Genomic DNA, 25,969 nt, shown 5'->3' on the forward strand with positions numbered 1-25,969 from the left:
TCAACCATGCTATGTTTTGAGGTGCCAGGAGAACACCACTAGTGAAACCATAGCAGGCCCCATCCTACTCTAGCTGACCCCCCTCTCCCCCAGCGATCCTTTGCAATCAATCCAATGTGAGCAAAGCTGGACTAGAGATGTGATGGATAAAAAGATGGCTTGCTTTCTGATACCTGCACTTTACGGAGCTTCAGGTCAGCTTTTATCACATCAGATTACCCCAAACTTTTTTTTTTCCACAGGAAGAATTCATAAGCAGCAGTGTTTTACCCTTCAGGCTTTTCAGGGGCTATTTTCCAAAGCACCACCTGGCCAGTTGACCTGTGCTTCAGAAGCACGGGAAAGTAAATATCAAGCAGTCTCTTCCCCCAAAGGTATTTACTTTCTTAATTTGTCCATATGGCTCAGATGCTCCTTGTCCCTGCAACTGGCTGCCTGTCTGCGAGGCCAAGTGAAGCTGGGAAGAGGTGGACATGCAGAGCATGCAGGGCTCTGCATTTAGGGTGCTGAGCACCCTTACTGCGAGGAGGGAGGGAAAACCGCATCCTTTGAAGCATCCACAAGAAAAGCTTACATGGGAAGCAGGGAGGATTCCTCTTTCCTTCACTAACTTCTTTAACTTCCCTGTGCCATAGTCCACATCTGCATAAAAGGGAATGCTTTTCTGGTCCAATATCAGTTCATGAAGATCTGTTCATGGTTGCAAATCACCTTGACAAAAGGCAATCTGTAAATGCAAATGATGACAGTGATACCTGCTACATATAATGGCTGTAAGATAATTAATGCCAATCAATACACGTCTATGGAAACCTGGTCTTGTCAAAGCAAAGTAAGATCATTTTATGATAAAATCACAAGTTTGGTGCACGGAAGTAATAACAGTATTGATGTGATGTACTTACACTTCTTTAAGTTGTTTGACTTGGGGCACATGTTTTGATTAAGAAACCTGAAGAGTAAAAAATCAACTTGGATTAAAACCCAGCTGAACTGAGAGGTCTCAAAATGGAACTGTGAGGAGGAACCATCGCCCTGCAGATGCTCCATCATCCCACCAGACTTGGGTTTGTCCCCATGCTGCTTCTGTCTCTATTAATGGCTTGGAGGAAGACATTAAACCATCACTGGTGCTATCTGCCAGTGACAGAAACCTGGGGAAAGCAGAGAATAATGAAGAGAATGGGTCACAGCTACAGGAGATCTGGGCTTTGGTAGTAAGGCCAAATGCTAAGTCCAATAGCAGGAACAAACCATGTGGGCTAGGCTCCCAGGTGAGGCACCCTATCTTGGGAAACAGAAACTTTGGAAAGGCCTTGAGCTTACCGTGGGAAATTAACTGGACCCAAAATGGCTTACGAAGTCCCGGCATGTCTGGACAAGGCAATGGTGAGAGGAGGCATGAAGAATGCTGCCTTTGGCTCTGGTAGATCTATTCCTGGCCAAAATTCAGGGCTGACAACTTAAAAAAAACATAGACAGATTGGAGACAGCTCAGAGTGCAGTCATAAGAACTATTCAAGGACTAGAAAACATGTTTTTTTACTGAGAGATCCCAAGAACAAAGTATTTGTGGCTTGACAAAGAGGAAGCTACATGGTGACTTGATTGTGGCCTGTAAGTGCCATTAAGTGGAAATTGATAAGGGAATTTATCTATCTGCTGGACAAAAATGTGACAGCATCCAACAGCTGGAAGTTGAAGCTAGACAAACTCAGATTATAAATAAGGTACAAATGCTTAACATTGCGGGTAACTAGCCTGGCATACTGCTTGTTTTGACAGATTCTCTAATATTTTTAAAGCAAGATGGATTATTTTCTTAAAGGAATTGCTATCATTTAAGTGTTAGTTAAATATGGAATTCAGGGCAGTCCCAGGGTCTGATTTATGTAGGTGGTCAGATTACAGGATAATTTGATTTAATAAGATTATTCAGCACCATATTATACACATGACTGCTCATTATCTTGCATTTTTTTCCCTCCAGAACTTCATTGCCAGAGGGATTCTCCTCTCTTTGCCACCACCAGGACATGCTGACAGAAGCCAGAGACAATCAGGTTGACCTGCTAATTGGATCTAACTCCAAAGAGCAGACCAGAAATGTATTGGAAGCTTGTATTGCCCAGTCCATGGCTTAGTCACGTGGCCACTGCTGAAGTTCACTCAGCCCCTTGGTTTGGCAATGGTCAGCTTTGTTCTGGCAAAGCTCAGTCTTGGCCTCCAGGGAATTCTGCTGGAGCAAGAACTGCAGATTTGGCACTCTGGTTCTCTACAGCACTGCTGAGACTTTGCCAAGTGGGTTGGCTTGGGAGATTCCCTTCATCAGACCTGTCCTGATTGCCTATGATGCTGGCAGGTTGCAGGTGACATGCCAAGGCAACAAGGATGACAAAGAAATGCAAGAGAGCCAATGGGGGGATGAGGAATGGATGCCATGATGGGGACATGGCCATCCATCACTGTAAGCTTCTGGGCAGGTTACAAATTGCAGCCTGCCTGTCATATTTTCTCCAGCTGGGAGCCATCCTTCATGCCCTGTCAGCTGTGCAAGCTGGCCAGCTGTGAGGTCTCAGAGGGAAACAAACATGGAAGTGAAATGGTAACAGAGGAGAGCAGCAGGCTTGCACACCAGGGCAGTGTTTTCATAATGCTCCTGGGTAGCCTGACCTGCTTCTATCCTCTGGGTACTACCTTTTGGTGTAGGAAAAAGCTCAGCTGGGACTTTGCTGTTCACCCATGCTGGCCTCCTGCCATGCCTGCTTGACTTTTTCCTCATCAGAACAGGCTGTTCCTGTGCTTTTTGAGCTCTTGACTACCTCATGGTTGATGCAGCCAAGGCTTCCCCCACCATCTCCCCCCACCATCTTCCATCTTCAACCAGTTCTTCCTTGTTCATGAATAACAGCTCCAACAGTTCATCTCTCTTTTTCAGTCAGGTGACCCTCAGCAGTCTCTCCGCAACCTCCCTGATCCAGGCTCCCCAAGCAAGAAACAGACCTCGGAAGCCACCAAGTTACATCAGTAGATAGGGTTCTCTGTCTTCAGGAGGGTGTCTCCGGTGACTATCACCCCAGGCTTCCTCCTGCTGCCAGTGCTTGGTTCAGACTCAGCTGGCTCCCATGCCTCCCCGGGGGTCTTCTCCTCCTCATCTGCTACCAGGCACTACATCAGTTTTGTAAAAGCAGACGTGCAGGTGGAGCAGGCGCCATCTGCTCTTGCTCGTGCAGGGTATGAGAGACCTTTGCCATTTATTGCAACCCCTTCCAGTCCCAAAGAGAAGCCATGTCTGAAATTTCAGTGCAGGGCTGCATGTGCTCCACATGCTGCCTCCCAGAAGCATGGCTGCAATTTCAGTTTGTTGTCTCTACACTCAGTGCCTGATCTTCTACTGCTCTATGCCCTGAGCAGAGCCACAAGAAACTGCAGCTGAATCGATCTCAATAAGGGATTGTAGAGCACAGAAAGAAACAGCATTGTGGAACGTTTCACGCAGCAAAAAATCATGTCCTTAACATTAAGTTGGATCCCACTAGCACTCTCATATTTCTACTACATTTTTGCTAGTGATCTCAGTGGAGCAGTGGCACTTCAGCTGCATCAGGGAACAGTCTCTGTGTGGGCGTGCAAAACAGTAACAGCTTGTCAGCCAGGAAAGGAGCACTCCGAAGCAGCCATCTCCATTCACATAGCTGACCATCTGAAGTTTAAACTCACAGCACAAAGCACACCAGAGTAGCTTGAATCACTTGGGATGAGCTCTAAACCAGCCCTATTGACCTCACAAGGAAATGGACTCAACATTCATGTGGACAGGTACAATTGCCTAGATGCCAGGCAATAACGAGCACCTAGCAGCAACGATCTTTTACATCTCTACATCTGTTTTTCAGATGTGCCTTCATCTATACAAGCAACACCTTGATAAGATGAGGCAACTTGATCATATGTCTCAGACCTAACACTAAAGCAGTTTGCATCACTGAATATTGAGGTATTCCCGTGAAAACATAGACTCCCTTCAAACACCTCTCTTTCCAAATGTGATACTTCTCAGTCAATGAAAATAGAAATCATCCAAAATATGCTAACTGGAATGCAAACATTGTGATATCCAGATAAAAACCTACCGCAGCCTAAGGTTAAAGATGGGACCTTAGAGCTCTGCTCTAGACCCCTAACACAGCACAGGAGTATCTCTCCTTCCCTGTTTTAGTGGATCCAGTTTTAGTGATGCCAATGGCATCCCTGGTTCTGGACTGAAAGTAGGATTTGTCTGGTAAAGGTGACTATCTTACAAAATGAATGAAAATGTGGATTTAGTTTCAAAGACAGTTGAAAGTAGGATCTGAACATCCTTTAAATGGGGATGCTTGGCCTTAAAGTGATATTTAACACCCAAAGGCGCATTCCTGTATATTGTAAGGGTCTAGGTAAAGCGATAAAAATTATTCAACAAAACACTTCTGAAATTCCACCATCCACTCTATTTAAGGCACCAATTCAAGCTTCAGGGGACTGCACCATAGCTGAATGAGGAGCAGATGGGCAAAAAAAGGTATTAAACTGGCACAGATATAAAAATTGCAGCCACTCCCAAATTTGGCCAGTTTGGGGCTGTGCCTTGAGCTCTTTGCATGTGATTTGGTATCTATTATGGGCAGCACGGCAGCATCGTACTTGGCTGCTATGCTTGGCACTGTGCAAGGACAAGGTTGGCAACCCGCTCGAATGGGCTGTGACAGAGATGGGTGAAACTCCCAGAAGGTGGGAGGGAAAAGGGACTCACAGAGTGGGGTTAAGTGACCTCTACAACTTCACCAGCACGCTAGCGGCAGGTTTAGAAAGTGATCCCTCTCTTCTTAAGTGGTTCCCAACTCAAGAAATCATTATCACAAGCATTCGGCATTGCTGTTCCTCCAGCAGGTGTTCGATGATCGGCTAATGTGTCACTGCAGAGCTCCCAGGAGCACGGAGCAAGAGGGCATTACAGAGGAATTCGGTGAGCCTTCCACACCTTTACACAGCTCCCTGCTGCCTGGACATCTCCTGACTGGGAAGATTAATGGGATTAGAAGCTTACAAATGACGAGGCAGTGAGGTGAAAGGCTTTAGCAAATACCAAAGTCTTAATTTACATGAGACATTTAAAAAATGAATGGACTGAGGATTTTTTCCCAAAGGAAAGTGAGAGAATTTACTCTGAAGCAAGGTTATTTGACCAATAAAATGATTTGCTCATCCCCTGTGAAAGCACTAATGTGTATTTTATATGGTGCAGAGACATAGGCACCTCTCACATGCTCCTCTACAAATTAGGTAAAAAGAGTGAATGGAGTTTGTAGGATGAGAAGAGAATATGGTTTTAAGAACATATCTGAATAGAACACTGCTAGAGTAAAGCTGGGAAACAGTTTCCAGATGAGTAGTCCATTGACTACAAATTATATTCTGGGGTAGGCTGAAAACTACTCCCAAAGCATGCAAAAAATCCCATTGGAAAACAAGCACTTGCAGAAGCAATAGAAGTGCAGAAATCTTGTTTTCTTCAGGCTTATAGGCAGCATCTCACTTCACCATCCATGGCACCACACAAAACTCTTCCCTTTCCGTCACCCTCCCTCTGCATCAGTGCCCCTAGGCAGATTTGTGCTGTTTCCCACTCCTAGGTACCTGAATGCTAACTGGCTGCTTGGGTCAGTTTAGTATCCAGCCCTGATTAAAATAAAATTTAACTGGGCCTGTAAAAACAACAGGAGCAAAGAGCCATTGAAGGCCCTACAAAGCGGCTTTTACAAGGCAAAAATATATTCTTCCATTTCCACTCTCCTCAGCCACAGATCTGGGAAAAAAGTGAAATGGGCAGGAATAGCTAATATTGAGCAGACTGTAGAGACTAGAAAATCCCTGCCTTGGCTATAGGTTTCTGAGAAATGTCCTCCACAGGCCCGATTCTGCAGGTTTCTTCTTGGCCCTGAATGCAGCTCTTGCAGGACAAGATATTTCCAGTGTAGGTATCTTTCCCTGCTGGCTGTTTCAAGCACGATTTTCTTTTCTCTCTTTTTCCCCCGTCTTATGCTCCATGGAGACTTTCGTCAGGACAAGACAGCCATGCAGCATGTCCCTCCAATGAAAGCTTTTTCCTCATGGATTTGTAGACACTGTCTCCAAAACTCTGCAGAGATGGTGCACAGCTATAGCACTCATAGAAGAATCCCCAAAACTTGAGACCTCAGTGCAAAAAAGAGACTCACAGCTTGAACCCTGTATGCTTTACTGCTGAGCTGATCTGACAGGGCAGCCATCTCTGCAGGGGTCTGCTCTGCTTGGGTAGCATTTATGCCCAGGTCCTATGGGTGACAGCCCTGCACCTCTTGGGGCTGTGCAGGCACTTGAGCATTGGAAAAGGTGGGCAGCTTGGTGTTTGCTGTGTCCACCGTCACACATGGGCACAGAACCAAGCAGCACACAGTTTGCTATGCTTTTGACAGAAAAAAACAAAGACTAAAAGAGGGGGATTAATATACACAGAGCTACGGGTACTTAGTTTACTACAGGTTACTCACTCTTGCCCTTTCAAGGCACAGCGGAAACGTGATGCTGAAAAACATTAGAGAATACAATTCCCCCTTGTGAGATGCAAAGTAGCTGGAAATCTGAGTTAGCAGGATGACTGGCAGTTCCCTAAAGCAGTCAATTCCCTGAGCGATAGGAAGTTGGTGAAACTCTGTCTGGGCCAGGCAGGTCTAGTGTTGCACACTAGTTGGGCACACTAGGCTGGGCAGATGGTCCGAGGGCAAAGCACTGGGGTAACGGCACCAAGATGATCTAGGAGCCGTGGAACTCCTCTAGATTACACCAAGGGCTGGATCAGGAGGAGAGGTGATGTATTACAGCCAGACAGAAATCCTTTCTGAACATTTTCTGATTTGTATCCATAAGCTGCAAGCAACTTCCTTGTCCCAGAGCAGAAGAGAATTGGAGTCACGTTACTTCAGCTTCTAGTAAAACACGTCCAGGATCGAGATACTTTGGTGCAGAGTAAGCAAAGGGAAGGGATAACGATGGAAGTTAGCAAGCGAGAAGGATTTGGCTCTCCATAATTAATTTAGGAATATTTCTGCATGGCTGACAAACTGAGATTTACAGAAATGTTTGTTTAACTGATACAGGGTATATTTTTTAATGCAGCACAGACAGATTTTGATCAGAAAATCTCTACATCTGCAACCTGTCTGATCTGATCCCTGCCCAACTTCCCTGCTCACATGGCTAATCTGGCATTTGTTAAAGCAATTGTGTAAAACAGAAGCTTCCTCTTGGAGCAAACTGCGTGCACCTCATGTGAAATCTCACCTAGCAACACCTGAGGCAGAGTGGCAGCACCTCTCTACCACAGCTCAAGTAAGACAAATACGTGTGTCACTGTCTCCAGTGACTGGCCAGGGAGGGCTGGGTGTGGGTACCAACCATCACTGGCAGATCACGGGGACAGAGATCTCCTTCTCCCATAGGGTGGGCCAGCCCTGTTGGCACAGCCCAAGCCCCGTGGTGGCCCTCCTGCCTCTCCAGCGCTAGGTGTGCCCTGGGTGCTGGCACGGCTTGCGCTCGCTCCCAGAAGTGCTCAGCCATGCTGTGTCAGGAGCCAGCCTGGCCCTGAACAGAGAAATGGCGCTGATTCAGAGAGGAGACTTGCCTCAGTAAGACCAGCACGGCCAGGAGAAGCTCCAAGCCTTCTGTTTGCACTTGAGGAGTTGCTTCACAGAAGCAGTCCTTCAGACGGGACAGCGAGAAGGGCCAGGCTGGCCCAGCAGTGCAGCAGGCTGGGGGCCGGCCATGGACTCAAACCTGGGGCAAATCTACAGGAAAGTGCAAGACAGGAGAGAGATACCTGTGCAGGCACTGACTCTCCTAGCTCAGGCACCGGTTGCAGCCCAGCAGCAGAACAGAGCCCACCAAGGACTAACCACCAAGCACCTGTGGTGCTTGGCAGGCAGGTCTGGCAGCCGCGCTGTGCTCTGTGCTGCCCAGCGATGCTTCAGTAACCAGCTAGTGAGCTAACAGACACGTCTGTGCCATGCAGTGCAGTCCTCCTAGCTCACGCTATGGCTATGGAGATGCGCTGGCCCCCATGCCAGCTTCATTCACTCCTGCCAGTTCAGACAGTGCGGGTTTATTCTTGTTATTACCTTTCCCACTCATTTGCAAGAACTATGCAAAAGGCTCACATGCTCATACTCAGGGCACAATCTCTGATGGCTGTAACAGCAATAGGGGTATGACTTGATAGAGCATCTTTAAAACTTTCCAGGCTCTGGGTGAGATTTACCGAGCACTGTGTTTGGGAAGTATTTATTGTGGAGCAGAGGCAGCAGTGAACCTAGAGACTGTACGATGTGAAAAGGAAGGCAGCATGATTCATCAGTGAGGAAGAGCAAGACAACTTATCTGTTTTCTGCAATTCCACTTACAGCCAAGAAAAATGAGCCATCGTAACAGAAATTATGTGTGACAGGGAAGGACAAACCATTCTAATCAAAACAACAGCAGCTCAGATAACTCCTGGAAGAACTCAGCCACAGGCACCCGATCCCATCTGGAGGGCAATACTGGGCCAGGAGGATGCTCCTTGCAGGACAGCGGGGTCTAGACAGTAGCACAGCATGCTCTCACCTCCTCCAGGTTAGATAAAAAAGCATGCAAAAAGAAAGCAATGCAGGACCAGGCAGGGGAGCACCTCAGAATACTGAGTCTGCAATGCTAAGATTTTCTGGCTCCCTGATACAAAACCAGGTCAACTTGATTCAAGCCAAAGCTTAATAAATGAATAACTGAGAACTTTCCAATTCTAGAGAGAGGTGAGGCAGAAGTAGTGGGGAGGAAATACGAAAGCAATGAAAACAAGAGATAATAATGCAAGCCACAGAGAATGACTGGCTACCAGAAATCCTTTAAATCATTCCTGAAGGCAAAGCTTTCATCCGGTTCCCCAATTCATTGTTTATTTTGCTCAAGTGAAATGTGAACCTTGGGGTCAAAAGCATTACCTTCAAGCTCCTCTCAAGTTAGCTGACTCCTAAGCAGCAAACTGCTTTCTGTCATTGTTTTAGCAATGACCAAACCCCAGACCCAGAGAGACTTTTATTTTTTTGTGGTAGATGGAGAACCCTGGATAGGTGAGGATATGCTGGAGAGATGAAGCCATCTAGGAAATGAATACTCAACCAGAGAAAAGTCCAGATCTTCATTCAGATCAGACAATAAAGGCTTAGGCACCACCTGAGTCTAAATCAGAGCCTTTGGAAAGGTAAAAGTGATTTCCATGCTGAAATTTGTCTTTATGTTTTGAGTCTGTTCAGCCCAGGCTATTCCAGAAACCAGTTGGGACTTAAGCTTACTTTGTTTCCCCTGCAGAAAGTGAAGAACTAAGTAGAGCACACTTTAGAAAGAGAGAGGTTTTCCTACAGTGAAGACTCTTTGATGCTTTGCCTTTGTCCATGACAAAGTACAAAACCTGGAGTTGGGCACCTATGGTCTTTCATCATCTTAGCCTTACATGACTTGACCAAGTCTGTGCAGTCAAGCTGTGGAAGAGGACAGACTGCACACCATGCAAACAGCACGCTGGGACTCTGAGCACTGGACCATCCTCCAAAGGCCAAATCAGGTTTGGTTGTTTTGCTAGAAAACCCACTCTAAGTCAACCAGCAGGCATCGTTCCTGCCTGTCCTGTGCTCTCTAAATGATCACACTGGCATATAGTGATTCCCTAACTTTCTTTGGTTTGTGGGTCTCTCACAGCTGATATGCTCACTCAGATCTGGGCTGGTCTCCTGAAGCCAGAAGAGCTCACCTTCTCGAGCTACCAGTGGGATCCAGCCCAGTCCTCTCATGCCACCAGCCTTCAAAGAGTTTAGGTGGGGTGGGCTGAAATCTAGACACGAGCGTACTGTGAACAACCTCCTTCCTTTTAAAACCTAGACCCCATATCTGGTCTGCCATGAAGTGTGACACAAAGCTGAACATCCCCTCCCATCCTGTTTGTGTAATGTGGGTGTTTTACCACCTCAGCCATCTCACGCTATCTCTCAGTTCCTTCCACACACCAAAATTTGTGATGAATTTACATTCCTGACATTCTTCGAAATATATCTGAGTTGCTTTCATTTGCCTTCTGGTTTTTTTTTAACCTGTAAGACATTTTCAGAATGAATTTTCAAGCTTTTCATCACGTTAGGCTAGAAATACACTACTACTTCTTTGAAAGTGAAGTGAAGATGTTCACAAATGATATCCCCTTAAGAACTGGAGTTCTAAGAAAACAGACTGAGGCCCCTGGTAAAATTGCAAGGGCTGGCAAACCTGCATGAGACTGCAGCATGGCACACTTCCTCCCTTTAGGTAATTTATTCTAGAACTGAAATCATTCATAAGACAAATGTTACCTCTAGGTAGAACTTTATTATTAAAAATCCCATTGAACATACAAGTCTCATGACTACAGTTCTAATGAAAATATGAAAATACTGATGATACAAGAAACGGACACCTAGTCCTGCCAATCTAAGCGGCAAAACGTCTGGATCAGATGCTTTACTGATGCAAACTGACAGAGCGTTTGTGAGTTTAATGGCGTGATACCGGTTTACCTTGGGAGAAGATGTGGCCATCGCTGCTGCATTGTATAATATTAGGTGTGGACTGGCAAGCAGATTTCCAGTGGTATAAACTGATGTCAGTAGAGCTATGCTGGATTACATTAGTCAAGAAGCCTACCAGATGATTTCCAAAATGTTGTTTTGAAGTCCCAGTGGTGGAGCTTTGTCTTGGAGAATTCTTACCAATTTTGAAAAAAATGGGCTCTTAGAGTTCTCTGTAAAGATAAGGCAAGTTTTGGGGTCTGCAGCTGAGGTCAAATGCATCGTGCACAGCTTTCAGAAACTTCTGTGCATGGATAGCAGGTTTGGTTTGTTGGACTTGCTGCAAGTGCACACAGGGCCTGGGGGGCAGGCACCCACCCTGCCTTCTGCGTGACAGACAGGAGTGACATGCTGGGAAGAAGCTCTAAACTGCTGACTAGTGGAAAACAAGAGTTCAAAGAGAGTTCATTTATATATTTTCTACTCAAGACCTCCCAAGTGGTAGTTTGGAGAATCATATCAGGAGAGATGGCAAAGAAAGACTGAAATGAGAAAAGCTGGGATGAAGGAAGAGGAAGGCACTCCGTGTTCTCCTGGGAAGGTGTCAAAAGAAAGAGAGAAGAAACAGTGCAGTGGCAAGATGTGGTGGTATTTGGATGTCTCAGTCAGGGTCTGGAGAGCAGAAAATTAAGACAGAAAATTCTTCATTCAGCTTTAAAACACAATATGGCCACACTCCTGTCATGGGATAGAAATAGCCCATCCAGCTTGGAGACCTGACGTCAGACTGGGGCAGGGTATAACGGAGGGAAAGATGTTGCTTCACAAAGTATGGGAAGCTGTGGCCATTGGTATCACAATGGTATGCTTCATTTTACCATTCACTTCACTGCATCGTGGTTCATTACCCAATTTGGTGCAGCCTGTCTTTGCCTCTTAACACAGCTTGCTTCCTTTTATACACAAAGTCAGTGCTTATGAGTGCAAAGGCATGGCCTTTTAACATGCCTCCAGAAGGTGTTCGTCTTTTCCTGGGTTTCTAGAAGGCGACTCACATCACTTAATCTGGAGAAGGATCCCTAGGCATTCAAATCCAGCAGCAGCTGCTGCCAGCAACACTGGGCAGAAAAATACCGGAAAAGCAGCACTTATCCTAACGGTGGTGCTTGGGTAACGAGACAGGTGCTCAAGCGGCCAGCGCTGAAGTGTACATCCTATACGTGAGCTGCAGAGCTGTTTGTGCCACTTGCACATTTTGCCCAGTGCAGCCTTTAAAGAAATCGGCAACCCCTGCTCGTTGCTACTAAAGAACAATCTCAGTGAGACTAGAGGTCAGGCTCGGAAGTCAGTTACGCTCAAAAGACCCCTGAAGTCACCTGAACACCACCGAGGTCACCACGATTAGGGTATGGTTCTGGGGACCATGGGCACAAACCACACAACTGGTGTATGCCTTGGTTGAAACAACTGCAAAGTTAATGAAGAGCCATCGCTTCATTAAGTGTAAATAAGCATAGCCCGTTTGAAGTCCCTGGCACAGTGGTGCCTGGAGAGAGCCTGGCCCACACAGAGCAAAGTGGTTGAATTATTTACAGAATTGCCAGAAAAAAGACAATAAAGTCATTCTCCTTATCTTTCACACATCTCTTCAGATGTTAAAGACGCTCTTTAGTCTTCATACTGGGAGAGATTGGCCATCTGTTTTGGAGTTACTTGAGTTCTTTTAATTAAAGAAATCAGCATTTGCTGTCTGTAATTAAGTCCTGGTGTTCCTCCTCCCGCACAGTAGAAAGAAGCCTTGCTATACTCCCATTTTGGCCATCTGCCCCAGTGCACAATTAGGACTCTCTTTTTATAGCACTCACACACTGGCTGAGCACATGGTGCCATCCGCTGTGTGAGCAGTGCGGAAGAGGGAGCTCGCGGGACCTGTGCTTGCAGCAGGAGAAATGGCACGATGAGCCCCGAGGTGTCTCTCCTAGAGAGCTCCTTGCTGGGATGGGAGACCCAGCCCCTCTGGGCAGATTCCCCACTGCAAACCGCTTTTCCCTGCAGCGGCAAGACCTCTCTTCTTCTAGAGGAGACTCGCAAGCTGCTGCTTCTCCTGCCATCCTCTCTCTAGATATACTCAGCCTGAGGGGATAGCCAGATCTCACAGGCAGGGACCTTATGATGGGACCTCTTCGGTTTGAGAGAGGAAGGGGGGAACATGGGTATTTTTTAGCACTACCACTCTGCCATTCTGGTACCTGGGGCCCTTGCCCTGGCTTTAGGAGGTCCAGAGTGAGAGCAACAGACATTACTGCCACTAATCAGCTAATATCCAGGAGGTGGCAAATCGCACGCTTCATCTCCTGAGAAAGCTAGCTTTTGTAATATATGAGATCATGTGGCTAGACTGTTAGCATGTTCTTGGTAGTCCTGTTTTTCAGAGACTCAACTCCTATCTGAAGCATGCTGAAACACTGAAGCTATCTCCACAGACTTTGGTGAGCCTTCTAGCCCTCAGGAAGACTAGTGACAAAACCAGCACCCTGCAGCAAATCAGTGCAAAAGAGGAAGGCCTGTGCCTCCCTGCTTGGGGTTGCCAAATCCTTGTACGCAGTATTGTACCCAAGTCCAAGCAGAGCTTTGTCATTACCAACCACTGTGGGCCCTGCGAGCCCAGCAGGTTGTCCTACCTGGTGCTATTACTGGGAGATGCTGGACTGCTCACTTAATCCTCTTTCTCTCTCTCTTTTTCCTCATAATAGTTGGGTTTTGCTGTTTTCTGTTGTTTTAATACTTGTTCAAGGTTTACCCCTTGCCCAAAGCATAAAGGAATAACTTGTGACAAGCTGGCATCGCTTTCAGCAGGCAGGAAATCTCTCCCTGAGCACATGCTCCCTGTTCAAAGGCCTAAGGAGATGTCTGGACAGAGAGCTCAAAAGGAACATAAAGAGCCAGACTCACACAGGCAAAAGATGAAGGGGGAAAAGGAACAGGTACAAAAACGCATCCCTGAGCTGATGCCCAAGGCCAACTGGATCTAATGGCAATGACAGCAATTAAGGGCAACCATCTTTTCTCTGATCTGCACCATGGAGCTTCTCCTGCCTTCACCAACTGTGCCCGGGATTTGCAAAATGTACTCTGAGATCTCTTCGAAATGCACCATGAAAGTAAGAAGTCCTTCAGAGCAGTACGTGGTCCTGTCCCTCGATGAGCTCCTGCTCCTGCAACCTGCCTACCTGGCAGCTCAGCTGGCCCCCAGCAAGGAAAACACAAATATCCTCACAGTGCTTCAGGAGAAACAGAGCCATGGGGATTTTAAATGCCTGAGGAAGCACTGCATGTCAGACCTTTACATGGGCTGCAAGTCCTGGCAAAGAGAATAACAAGCCTTGATTTCCCCATAGCCCCCCTGCGGCAGGTTTGCCAGACCTCTCCCTTCCCTAGCCAGATACACCGTGTTTCTTAGTTCCTGTGATGTATGACATCTGGGAACACTCATATATCCAGTGGGCAGGCTCATTTATAAGGTGTTTGAAAAATAGATGGTGTATGAAGTGCAATTTGGTGTTGCAGCAGAGTTCTGTCCCCCTTGGGGTGTCAGGGCATTTGATTAAAACCCTTTTATGGGAAATCAATATTTTACTCATTATAACTTTCATTCTCAGACCTAAAAACCACTGAGATGGACTTGTAAGATGCTGCACTACATGCATGCACACACAGATCTATTCATTAAGAGAGTAATCCCCTAGCATTTATTTTTATTTCATAAGCACACACACAGGTAAATAAACAGCAAAAGGGTGCTTTTCTAATGGGTTAGCGAGAGGCTGCAGCAGGGATGCACCAAGACATTTTACTGCAAGATTAAAGGCTCCCACTTAGAAATACGAGCCCAGATTGGCAGCAAGATCTGTGCCAAAAAGAGAACAGGACATCTTAGAGACAGTTGTACAAAACTATTCCAAGGCTAAAACAGCCTAAAGCTTTGAATTATACCCAAGGGCAGGGGCTGACGCAGGAGACTAGAGAGATGCTTAGTGTAATGCAATGAGTCAAACACTGACTTGCGATTCAAAAGACCTAGAGTTTATTTCTGCTTCTCCCTCTAGCCTGGTGAGTCACTTTGCAGCTCTGTGCTTCAGTTTTCCCATGGAAATGGGGTGGAGATGCTGTTGTTCCGCGGGGTAATACCGGCAGATACACTCACGTGAGGTGCTGGAGACGGGCTGGGAAGTCACTGGGATTTTGCCACAAGAGACTGTTGTCAGGGTAGGACCTCAGTTAGCCCCAGGCTTTTCTCGAGGGGTGTTACAGGGACCATGGGCAGGACTGATGGCAGCATGGCACAAAATGCCTGCACTGCTCTCGGGGACCGGGCTGCTTGAATTACTGCTCCCGCAAACACCCAGCAGCTGGAAAAAATAACAAGGAGCAATAATAATACCAAAAAAATACTTAATAATCCCTTCCCAGAATAACACTGGTTTTCTTCCTCCACGGGGCTGCTCTCTTTCCTACACCCTGATCCATTAGTGCTGAAACCATGGCAACAGCCCAGACTGTACCATTAAAAATATGGAAGCACAGCCACTATGATCTGCACAAGTACCTGTGACCTGTCTTGATTTGATGAAGACAAAAGGTGTTTAGGTTTCACCTGTGTTTGCGTTTGTGAGAAAACGAAACACCGGTGGACTAAGAGAGGTGGAGACCCCAGATGTCCCCAGATGACGTCACAGACGCCATCCGTGTTCTCTGCACATTTGTATCATTTTCCAGAGTAGAAGCTCTAGGCCCAATCTTTGGGCAAAAGTCCTATCAATTTTCAACATTGCAACCAGCTGGGCTGGAAGCTCATCTATGCCCTATTCCCGCTCCAATGTGCAGCCCCACAGCTTACACTGTGCCTTACAGAGGCTCGCACTGAGGATGCAGCATTGCACAGTGCTCCCTGAGCTGCTGGTCCCACCATCAGAGCCAACATGGAGCGGGACATGGGATGCTGCGGGCGCTGGGACACGTTTGCCTGCACCGCGGTTCTGAAACTGCGGCATCAGGAACCACCAAGAAGGTGGCAGTGACCCTTTCCAGGATCTTGCAGTACATGCTGCCGTCAAAAGAGCCCCTCTCTAAACAGAGGATGACACAGAAGGAGGCAGCTGGCTGTGCCCAGCAAGTCTTTTTTTTTTTTAACTAAAAGTTAAACATTCCAGTTCATGGTTGGTGGTTGTCTATGGTGGCTTTGCTCGGGGGAGCCAGAATAAGGGGTCATGACTACAACATGGCAAATGATGCCCAAGGACACAGGACACGACAGTCCCTGTCTTGCAGCTGAGACCCACGCTCGCTTCTCAGACCAGCGACACACTTGTGTGCCTCCACCGTGGACTGGCTCTGCCCTGCCAAGACTGGGATAAACTTTATTATGTTCTGCTTAAAGCAGTTCAGCTAGGCAACCCACTAGCAGAAACACTGAAGTGTGACAAAAAGACAAACTTCTCAAAGAGCTGAAGTGAACAAAACCACTAGAGAGGGCAGAAAAAGGTAAAGAGTCAGCAGCGGTATTTGGAAGGATTTTCCCATTTTTTTTCTTTCTAAATGTGAAATTTCATTAACATTTGAAAGCACTGAATATTTTCTGTTTGCTCTCTGGAGGTTATGAGGTGGGAAGGAAAAGTCTGTGAACATTTCAAAACTGTCCTATTCTTTATTCTTGGAAATTTTTCCATGTCCAAAACATGTCAGAAAGTTTTGTGCACAAGCAGCATATAGATAATCATGTTTCTTTCCAATAGGATAAATGTATATGAAAAATGGCTCCATTCAAAGTAAATCTAAGTGGGTCAGAGATTCGACAGGATGAGCAGGGTCAGAAAAAGGGATTTTTTTTTACATTCAATTGTGTACCTATTTATTCTGGGGACAATCTCCCTCACAGGGAAAATAGGCTGGCAGTGCACAGATCGGTATCAGCTGCTGAAGATAGTCAACACCAGCCTAACTCTGCTCTGATGTTCATCTGTGCTGTGATACCTTCCAACAGCTCCTGCGCTGAATCAGTCTTACCGTTGCAAAGGAGAAAAATGAATAAATTTGTCTGGGTAGAGACATCCAGACAAGAAATCTGAACAAAATCAGGCATCACCTTTCCAAAGGAGAGTAAATGACCCCTGAAAAGACATTCCTCAGCTAAATCCTATCTCAGCATTTACACCCAGGGCGCCACGCTGCAGTGGGACCTGTGACAGTGGCCCCGATGCTGGGGCCCAGGGAGACCGCCTGCCGGCAGACAGCACTGCAACGGAGGAGTAGCAAAGTGTCCATCACCTCCGACAGGTCCCTCATGCCTCCCTCTCCTCCCTGCACGCCCTCAGCGTAGACCCAGTGCTGGGACGGGAAGGGGGAGCCCAAGAAGCTCAGCAGCTCCCTGGGTTTCTGCGGTTGGGAGCACGGTAGCATGAGAAGGCAGGAAAATGCCCCTGCTCACCGGCAGCACGAGGAAACCAGGAGAAACTGCTGCCGCGAGCCGAGGGAGATGAGATGCCATCTCTGCCAGGCTCCCTGCACTCAGAAGACGACAGGCAGGAGGGCACGCAGCCAGATATATGGGAGCTCTCTCAACACAGGGATAATCCCACCTTGATGCTCCTCAGCCGGGATGAGGAGAGCGCTCCGCTCTCTGTACGGGCGCTTGGCAGGCGATGAAAGGGCCAACAGGCGCGGGAGGCTGTTTTCCGCCTGTGCCACCTCCACACACACATCAAGAGTTGATCGGACCCAAAGGACCAGACCCCCTCCTCTGTGTTCAGTGCCCTACGAGCACATGGCAATTAAACCCACTGCTGCCACCAGCTCTGAGATGCTAAATAACTTAAAGCAAGTGCAACCAGTCAGGGCACAGCCAGGAGGCTGCTGCCTCCCCATCCCCAGGGCTATGAAGGCTGTGTGGGCATTTTCGGGTTCAGGTACTTCATGGCCTGTACAGCAAAAGCTGGCTAGTCCTCCTTGCTTTCAGGAAGGCTCGGGAGCAGGTTAGTCTGCCTGCCTAATCGCCCCCTGCACCATCCAGATTAAACCCAAGGTACTTCTTGATTCTGCATACGACAACCCAGATCTGATTAGCAGTTCACACTTCCCCCCCTGTAATTTTAGGATTTGCCAGCGAGGGATTTTCATCATTTTGAGATGCTCAGAAAAGCGAGTGGAGCCCTGCTGCTTTCCAGCACAGGCAGGATTTAAAGGCAGGGGTGGTGGAAGGAAACCTTATGAGATTTATATATTTTTACTTAAAAAGTGTCACTTTCTGCTTACTGACCTGGTTTCCAGACTCACTTCTGCATGCGCATTCGCAGGCACCCAGCTTGTGGATTAATGGCAAGCAGGCAGTGCATTTTTTTTTCTAAGCGCTAAGCATAAAGACAGGCCTCTCTCCGGTGCAGTCCAGTGAAACATTTGTAGCAGGGCCCCGTGGTTTTCTTGGGCCAGTTGCATGACAGGGACTTTTTGGCATGTGCATTTAGGAACAGCAGCTCTGCAGCCGGCTGGCAGTATCGTGCACCGAACAGAACCGAGAGCATCTTTCGTGAACTTGCAGATCTCGTAAGCAAAAGTGAGAGACCAAGAGTAGTCATGCATAGGAAATCCAACATATGGCTTGGAGGTACCATGCCTCTGACTCCAGCCTCTCTTAAAGGTGCCGTCTCTGCTCATTGCTCCCGTCTCCGTGGGGCACAGGGCAGCGCAGCATGGTCTGCAGCTCGCCATTTGGCACACTCGGTGGAAACGAGGAGATATGAGTGTTGATCCACGCGCGCGCTTGGAGGGTGACCAGACTTTGTGAAACACACTGGGTCGCATGATGGGGCCATGCCTGTCCATGGACTATGTGCCTTAATGCAGGGGGTTTTCCTGGACCACCTCTCTTCTTCACATCTCTCCCTAGGGTACAGCATGGTGGTTCTCTGGACCATGGCTTCAGAGGACGGACTGAGGGAAAACCTCATGTCTGAGATGAAATTCAGGACAAAAGGGCAAGACTGGAACAGTATGTGTATTCTGAACTTGTTCTGATGGCTGGTTCATGCTACTACATTATAGATGAAAGTTCCTACATGTTTCACAAAAATCAGTGGCCAGGTAGAGAAGACCTCTAAGAAGGTCTCAGAGGCCTTCTTGGGTAAGACACTAACACAAGCACAACCCTCATTAGACATAAGAGAACTTGCAAAGAGGACTGAAAGGTTATGAATGACCATCTGTAGAACACCTTTCAGCCAGAGTTTGTGCTTTATTATACATGAGAGAACTAATGCCTCAGCCAGACCTTTCCTCCTTTGCGTAAGATTTTCTGGTATCTAGCAATGCTCAAGGTTTGAAACTCTTCCTACCATTGGGGCATTTGTGTCTGTTACTGTTATACACTGATATCTACAAAGAACTGAGCTCGTGTTGAAAGCTTGGTACAAGGCAGTCAAAAAGTTGATCCACCATGAGACCCAAATCTGCTCTGCACCAGCATTGGTAGCACCAGTCGCTCATCAAACTTCTGATTCTGTCCTGCACTCATGGAAGTCAATTAACAGTTCCATTAACAGCAGTGGAGCAGAATTAGCCCCGATTGAATTATCAGTAAGGCTTGATTTGCTATCAGTCATCCTCTGGAAAGCACTGCCAGGTGACAGTGCCTACCTAAAAATCATGGCACAGGACATTCACCTCAGAATAAATCAGCCTTAAAAATTACTACACAATTATTACTAGTCAAAGTAGAGTATCTACAAATACTTTGATTTTCAGGATGATTCAAACCATCATGCAACTATTTTAGCCTCCTTCCCAAAATGTCTTCTAATCTCAAGGTCAGTGAAGCCACAGTATTTGGGGTGAAACACTACAGACTGGCTCACAGAAGGTTTGATTAGATAATAATGGTTCTTGAAAGTCCAGCATATTGTAAAATTTAGCATACATGTCATAGTTGTATATTGAACAAGTTTAATATCACTTGTTCAGGAAGACAACCCATCACCTAGAAGGCATTTACAAAGGAGGTCTTATGAGTGTTTTGAGGATTAGTTTAAGTAGGAAGTGTAATTTTTTTCCTAAAATCATATATCTCTGAGAAGCATCCAGAGTGACACCATCTTCTCTCACACTGAAGTGCCTTGAGCTAAATGCCAAGAAAAATAAATGGGGAAAAAACCTTGCTTAAGGACTGGGCCCTCAGTGCCTGTAGCTCAACCAGCTGTTCCCATGCTATTTTTTACAGAATTTCTGATTTTCACTGAGGGTGAAAAAGCATTGATCAAAATCTGCTGAATGGCAAAAGAAAATAGATGCAGAAATGTAGGCATGATACTGATGCCAAGGCACAGCCAGAAGGAACACAGGCTTGATGCTTCTTATACAGCAACTATTATCCAGCCGGCTGCAGCCCATAGCTGTTCTGGGGCTCTGGCAGGGAATGAACATGTGGACCTGCCGCTACTCCGAGTTCACAAAGTACTTTGGGAAACAAATCTGTTCCTTGCCTGCTGGAAGTAGAGGCTGCAATCTGAACTTTGACAAGATTTTGTATGAAGGAGAAAATTAGTATACATAGGACAACTCTGGTGACCAGCTCGAAGCTTTCACCCTGTCCTAGAATGATGCCTCCAAGAGCCAGCATGCGTGCACATCTACACACAGTGTTTGGGCTCGGGATTGGCAGGTCCAAGGAGTACATGACACTCATGCAAGTTGTGACTGTGCCTGGAGTCACTCTAGCCCTTTATCTGGGCAGGACACATGGTGTTTTCATAACTACAATTCAATAAAATTCAAGCAGTTCTTTACGAGAAAGTACTTACTACTTTTAGGTTAGCTACATATGAAAATTCTCTCTTGCACAGAGATGTTCTCCTAAATGAGGGCCATATTTGAGAGTTTGCTGGCCAGAGCCAGACTGTGCTGTGCTGTGAATGTCCGGTAATTGTGCAGCATGTGCACCACTCCTGGAGAAGAGAGGAGGGCAACTGCTGGGACAAACCCACAGCATCTTACCCGGTTCTCCCTCCTGGGCACAAGCAAGAATCTACATTTGGATCCAAAGGTAGGTCCTCTAGGCTTGTAATTTGAGCTGTTTTTTAAACTACATTACTTCCCCCCACACACTCAAACTTTGATTAAAAAAATCTCTTCTAAAAATTTCTTGATCTGGGGTTCACCTCTATACTTTTTTTTAAATATTTTTTTAAATAAGGTTTTCAAGTTACAAAATTTCACAAAAATCTGTGATTAAAAAAAGAAACCAAAATAGTTGCTCCTAATTGTAGAAACTTCTGAAATTCCTGAGAGGTGCTTAGTGACTGTGACAGACAGAGACATTAGCTAACAAACGCCTTCCACTCCTACAATCAGTACCACGCACTCTGGAGTATATACATTCCCAGCAACGTTAAATTAAGTTCGTTAGAGAGATCATTAAATTTCTTTTGATTAAGTGTCAGGAATAAACTGTAGATGAATGATGGAGTTTTTTAATGAGTTCGAAGTCTACAAAATAATTTTCTTCCCTGGGTCAATTATAATTTCAAAGCAAAATTCTTATGGGACCAATTTATTGGGACTGCAAAGAGCCTTTTGTTCTCCAGCTCCCAGCTGCTCCATATAATGCCTGACCCTGTCACTGTTTGCTTAGCAGTGATTTCGCTTACTCAGATAAGATGCTGAATGCCCTAGCAGAAAGCTCTGGAGAACAGCTTTCTCTTTCCGGCTTATAATACTTATTTTGGTGCTATTACTTACAAAAAAAGATAAATGTCCTGCTCAGTGTATACTTTCCACTGATCTGTGAAAATGTCCAGGGATTCTTGCAGTCACGTAACGTAGACAGAGCCATTCAACGAAGTCTGGGTAAAAAGAGATCTTTCTCAGACAACGAAGATATGGGATCATTGCTAGAATACCTAAAGAGAGAGGTCTCCCTGACAGAAGTCACAAATCTGCCTTTTACAACGTGATATGATATCACATAATGTGTAGAAAGCAGTGGAGCCAAAGCATAGAGAAGAACATTACCATGTTTTAGGTCCAAGAATATCTGTATAAGCCAATTCACAGTGAGGATGATAGAAAAGGTGGCCACGATAGCGTCCATGTGAAGAACATCTATTTCATTGGCTTTCAACGGTAACTTGAAGTTACCATTGGATGTTTATTGTGAGACTGCCTTTAGCCCCACAAAAACCCTCCAGAAAGTCATCAGACAGTTTCAAAACCAGTTATACAGAAACATGAAATCTCCTGCTAACACCAACGACCACAAGAACATCTGGACTGCTGAACTGGGTGAAACCAAAGATACCTCCAGCATGCCTCCAAGGCAGGCTTGGAGAAGAATATGAGAGACAGCCTATGTGCAGGGCAATATGAGTAGATTGATTAATTTAATAGAGTAACAGAAGAAACATGGCAGAAAAGATAGAATATGTGATTGCAATACTACAGAGAGTTTGCAACAGCAGACAGTGACAGAGAAGATGGAAACAGTGAGCGAATGAAACTCTAACCCCGTTATTTCTGTGTACTAAACTGGCTGCAGAGAACATACTTAACAGACCATGTCGAGGTCCCAGGATAAGCTAGGAGAGCCCAGCTGAAGTTAACTGAAGTCTGATCTATTTGCTTTGCAATTCTGGTTGCAGCATCTAACAGGCACAACCCTGGCACTGCAGCAATGCACTCGTCCTATAAGAAGGCTCTGTCCCACAAGCAGGCTTCATCTTAATTTTATCCTCAAAATATTCTGTGAGTAAGTATCTTCCCAGGTGCAAGTCCCCTGACCCCTCTCTATTCCTTCAGTGGCGATAGTAAAGAAGATGTAACTCTTTTACATCTTACAACTAACTTTGTAACTCTTGCAAAATATTTATTGGCAATAACCCTTACAGCTGACTCTTCCTAAGATTCACATAACAATCCTGAAGGCCGTTTTGAATCTTGCTGATTGTTTGGTCTCATTCACACCATTCAGCAATGAGTTCCGTAGTCCAGCTGTACCCAGGCATGCTCACTTTCCCATCAGTACGTATAATTTCTGAGACTAACATACTTTTTCAAAGGCTTTGTACCCAGAAAATATATTGTTCAATTGGCTTATTGCCCAAAGCATAGACATTTTTGAAAATGCTTCCACAAAGACTTCCCTAAAATCAAGAAAACCTCCATTTATGGCACTTTCCATATCTCCTAAAGAGTGAAAATCTCATGGAACCCAGAAACTGAGTATATTAACTAACTAGGTTTTACAAATACAGATCAACACGCATTTACGATTTTATTGTAACTACGCTGTTCACTTGACATAGGTCACTGAACATCCACCACATGGTGATAATGAAATTCAAGCCCTTCTGACCTGGGCTTGGATGCAAACTAAGCCTTCCATTAGCGCACTGTGTCTAGGTACTGCGCATGGAGTCAAGCTGTGATCTTTGATATCATATTCTGCAGTATAATAGCATGAGCTAAGAAAGGAGCTGGTTGAGCAAAGCAAAACATTTCCTCCAGATATGAATACAAACTTTTCAATGAATTCTCTTTCTCCATGCTCACTCCCCTTTCGCTATCTCCAGAGAGAGGTACTTGAGCAAATACATCTGCAGAAAGTAAATTACAAAAGTCATATGCTCCGGTGCTCTCACAAGCCCCAGTGAAAGAGCATCTTCACTGGAAGTGATAATTCTGGTGACTAATCAGAAAGCAGAGTCGATGTGTGTGACTTACCTACTCAACAAAGCAATGCTCATTCCAGATACTCAGAAGCATTTGGTGGATTAAGGACTTCAAACAGGTGCTTACCAGGAAAGAAAATATAACCTGGTCACGGACACTATGTGCGTAGAACAGAGGCCACACGGTTGAAATAGATACATGTGAAATATTCCGCTCCAAAATATGAAGGGTCAGTTTGCAAGGTGCTTACTACTCTCATGCTGATCCAGGAAAAGAGATAATTATTTGCTTAAATCTATGCACATGAGTAGCCTAATTACATGCAACAGGACACCCCTTCAGCTTAAGTGTTTTGTTGGACTGGGTCCCTGATATAATGTATAAAGCCAGGTGCTCTGTGCAGAATACAGAGGATTCTGATTAAATTCTTCTGACATGGCAGGAGGCAGGGAGAAATGTACCTTTTATTCAGTGTCCTCCTCGGTTTACAGTTTATCTTCCAAAAACCTGCAAGCTACAGTTTTAAGTACAGAAGGAGAGATTTGCATTGCCCAAGGTGTCCCCCCACCTCTGCCCGCCACGCAGTGCTAACATGAAATCTAAAGAGGAATCAGCCTTATCTCATCTTTTCAGTAGAAAAGAAAAATCTGAAGAATTCAGATTCAGCACTTCATCAAAGGAGCGACGGCACTGTGTGACTAAGGCTTTCCTATTGGTTTCAGGTGCCTCGAAGGACAGATGCACCCATGCAGAAAGCTGGCCCTGAGCTGCTGGCTACCAGAAGCAACTCCTGCAGACTGCTGAGCGCTGGTCCCACTGAGCTTAACCACTGCCAGGTCCACTGGAAACCACACTTGCAACTCAGCGAAGCACCAGGGGAAGCTGCTGCATGTACGTAGTCTTAATTAAAGATGAACAGGGCTTTCTGCACATTTTGAAGATGCTGCAAAAAACTCCACCTGAATCAACACCCTGAAATTTTGGGCAGACGGAATTGACTTCATTCCTTGCTACATGCTCCTAACGACCAGGATAACTATTGGTCTTTCACTCAGACTGCAGATCAGAAAAGACTCAGTTATCACAGTAGCCCAGTAATCACCAGCTGTCAGCATGACAGAAAACGAAGCACAAACCCCCTGGCATTTTCCCTTTGCTAAATTTGTTGCCCACTTTGACGCTGGCTAGCGTTCTGCAACACAACCATGTCAGTAGTGCTGCAGGGCAGGGAAAGGTCTGCACCATCCCCAAGAGCACGTCCTGGCTGGGCGCAGGGCACTACCTTATATTGACCAAAAAAACCTGGGCCTTGTTGAGAGCCTGAGTAAACCCTGTGTCAAAAGAAAAGCAACCTTCCCAAAGATCAAGTCACAGAGAGCGGCGCTTGATTCCAAGATGAAGAAAATGACCCCAAACCAAAGAGCACCCCAAAGGCAGGGGTGAGGGCTCTCTGCTGTGGTGGCAACTACCAGCATTTTAGCTTCCACAAGTTAGCCACTTCCTACTGCATGTCTCAGCCCACACTTGAGCGACTTTTTTTTAATCAATAGTTTAAAGGGACACCATCAGTTTGCAAAGTTACATCCTGCCTATTTTGAACACACTTTTGCTACGAGTAATCATCGCCAAATACAAGCTTATGCACATAAATATCACTGTGCTTCACTGCATTTGCTCCTTTGAATTCACTTGTATCCCAGTTCTTCAGTCACCCCAAGCCACTTTCTCCATCATTTCACCTCTACTAACATGCCCCCTCCTGACTGCCAGATCCGTATAAGAGTCCCAGTGGTACTGGAGAAACAGGGCTCCTGCTTCATCGTCCCCCAAGTCAGGACCAGCGGTCTGGTAGCAGAGCTGGCTCTCAGGAGACCCTGTCGGAGGAGAAATTGGGCATCTGCGTTCAGGTCCTCATTCAGCCACAGGTTTCATGTGCAACCCTAGACAACTACTTAACCTTTTGTGGGCCTAAATTCCTATCTATAAATGGACCTAATACAGCTATGTCTCACATGTCCACTGCTAATTCATTAACCATTTATGACTGTATGTCACTGCCACCCTTTGGCAAAGGGGGTCAGGTGGTAATGTTAAGAGACAAAGCTCATCACATGAACAGCAAAGCCCATAAAGGGCTGCTTGGTTCATCTTGTTTTTTACATAGCTCACAGTTCTGCGGAGACTTGCATTTTGCAACACGTTCACACCACTGTCCCTTTAAACAAACTTTTGGCTTGGGTAGAGAAAAGCGGAAAATGCCCGTTTCCTTCAGAAAATAAAAATGCTTCATTTGCTTGGAGAAGCAGTCCATTTTTCACTTCAGAACCCATTTGTAGTCCTCCCGGCCACACACACACGTGCATGGGATCCTTCAGAGATGCAGCTGTGCAAACTCAGCAAAACTCTGCCTACAAACAGGTCAGAAAAATTTATCAGGAGCAAAGAGAGAGGGAGAATTGAGAGGCAAAGAGCAGACCACGTAACTCAAAACATCCTTCCACGAGTGAGCAAGGCCACTAGTTGTGACTCAGAGGCAAGGTTAAGCTTTAGCACTATCCCATTTAAAGTCTCAGAGGAAAATTAAATTCAACTGTGGTCTATCTTGATTGCCACCT

The 25,969-nt window shown here is 45.9% G+C and overlaps 1 protein-coding gene across 6 annotated transcripts in view; it reads right to left on the reverse strand.

Moving 5' to 3' along the window:
• Positions 1-25,969, reverse strand: part of RALY (RALY heterogeneous nuclear ribonucleoprotein) — a 158,247-nt gene that overhangs the window by 46,357 nt on the left and 85,921 nt on the right. The window contains exons 3-4 of one of the 6 annotated variants that reach the window (XM_064521273.1): positions 14,848-15,052; positions 1,327-1,462 (exon numbers count right to left, since the gene is read on the reverse strand). The exons of 3 other annotated variants lie outside the window; for them this stretch is intronic. The gene's annotated coding sequence lies outside the window, so the exon portion shown is untranslated. The remainder of the gene's footprint in view (positions 1-1,326; positions 1,463-14,847; positions 15,053-25,969) is intronic. 2 more of the 6 variants (XM_064521272.1, XM_064521274.1) reach the window with 2 other exon arrangements.

Source organism: Dromaius novaehollandiae, chromosome 16 (genome assembly GCF_036370855.1).
Source record: "Dromaius novaehollandiae isolate bDroNov1 chromosome 16, bDroNov1.hap1, whole genome shotgun sequence".
In the NCBI taxonomy this organism is placed as follows: Eukaryota; Metazoa; Chordata; class Aves; order Casuariiformes; family Dromaiidae; genus Dromaius; species Dromaius novaehollandiae.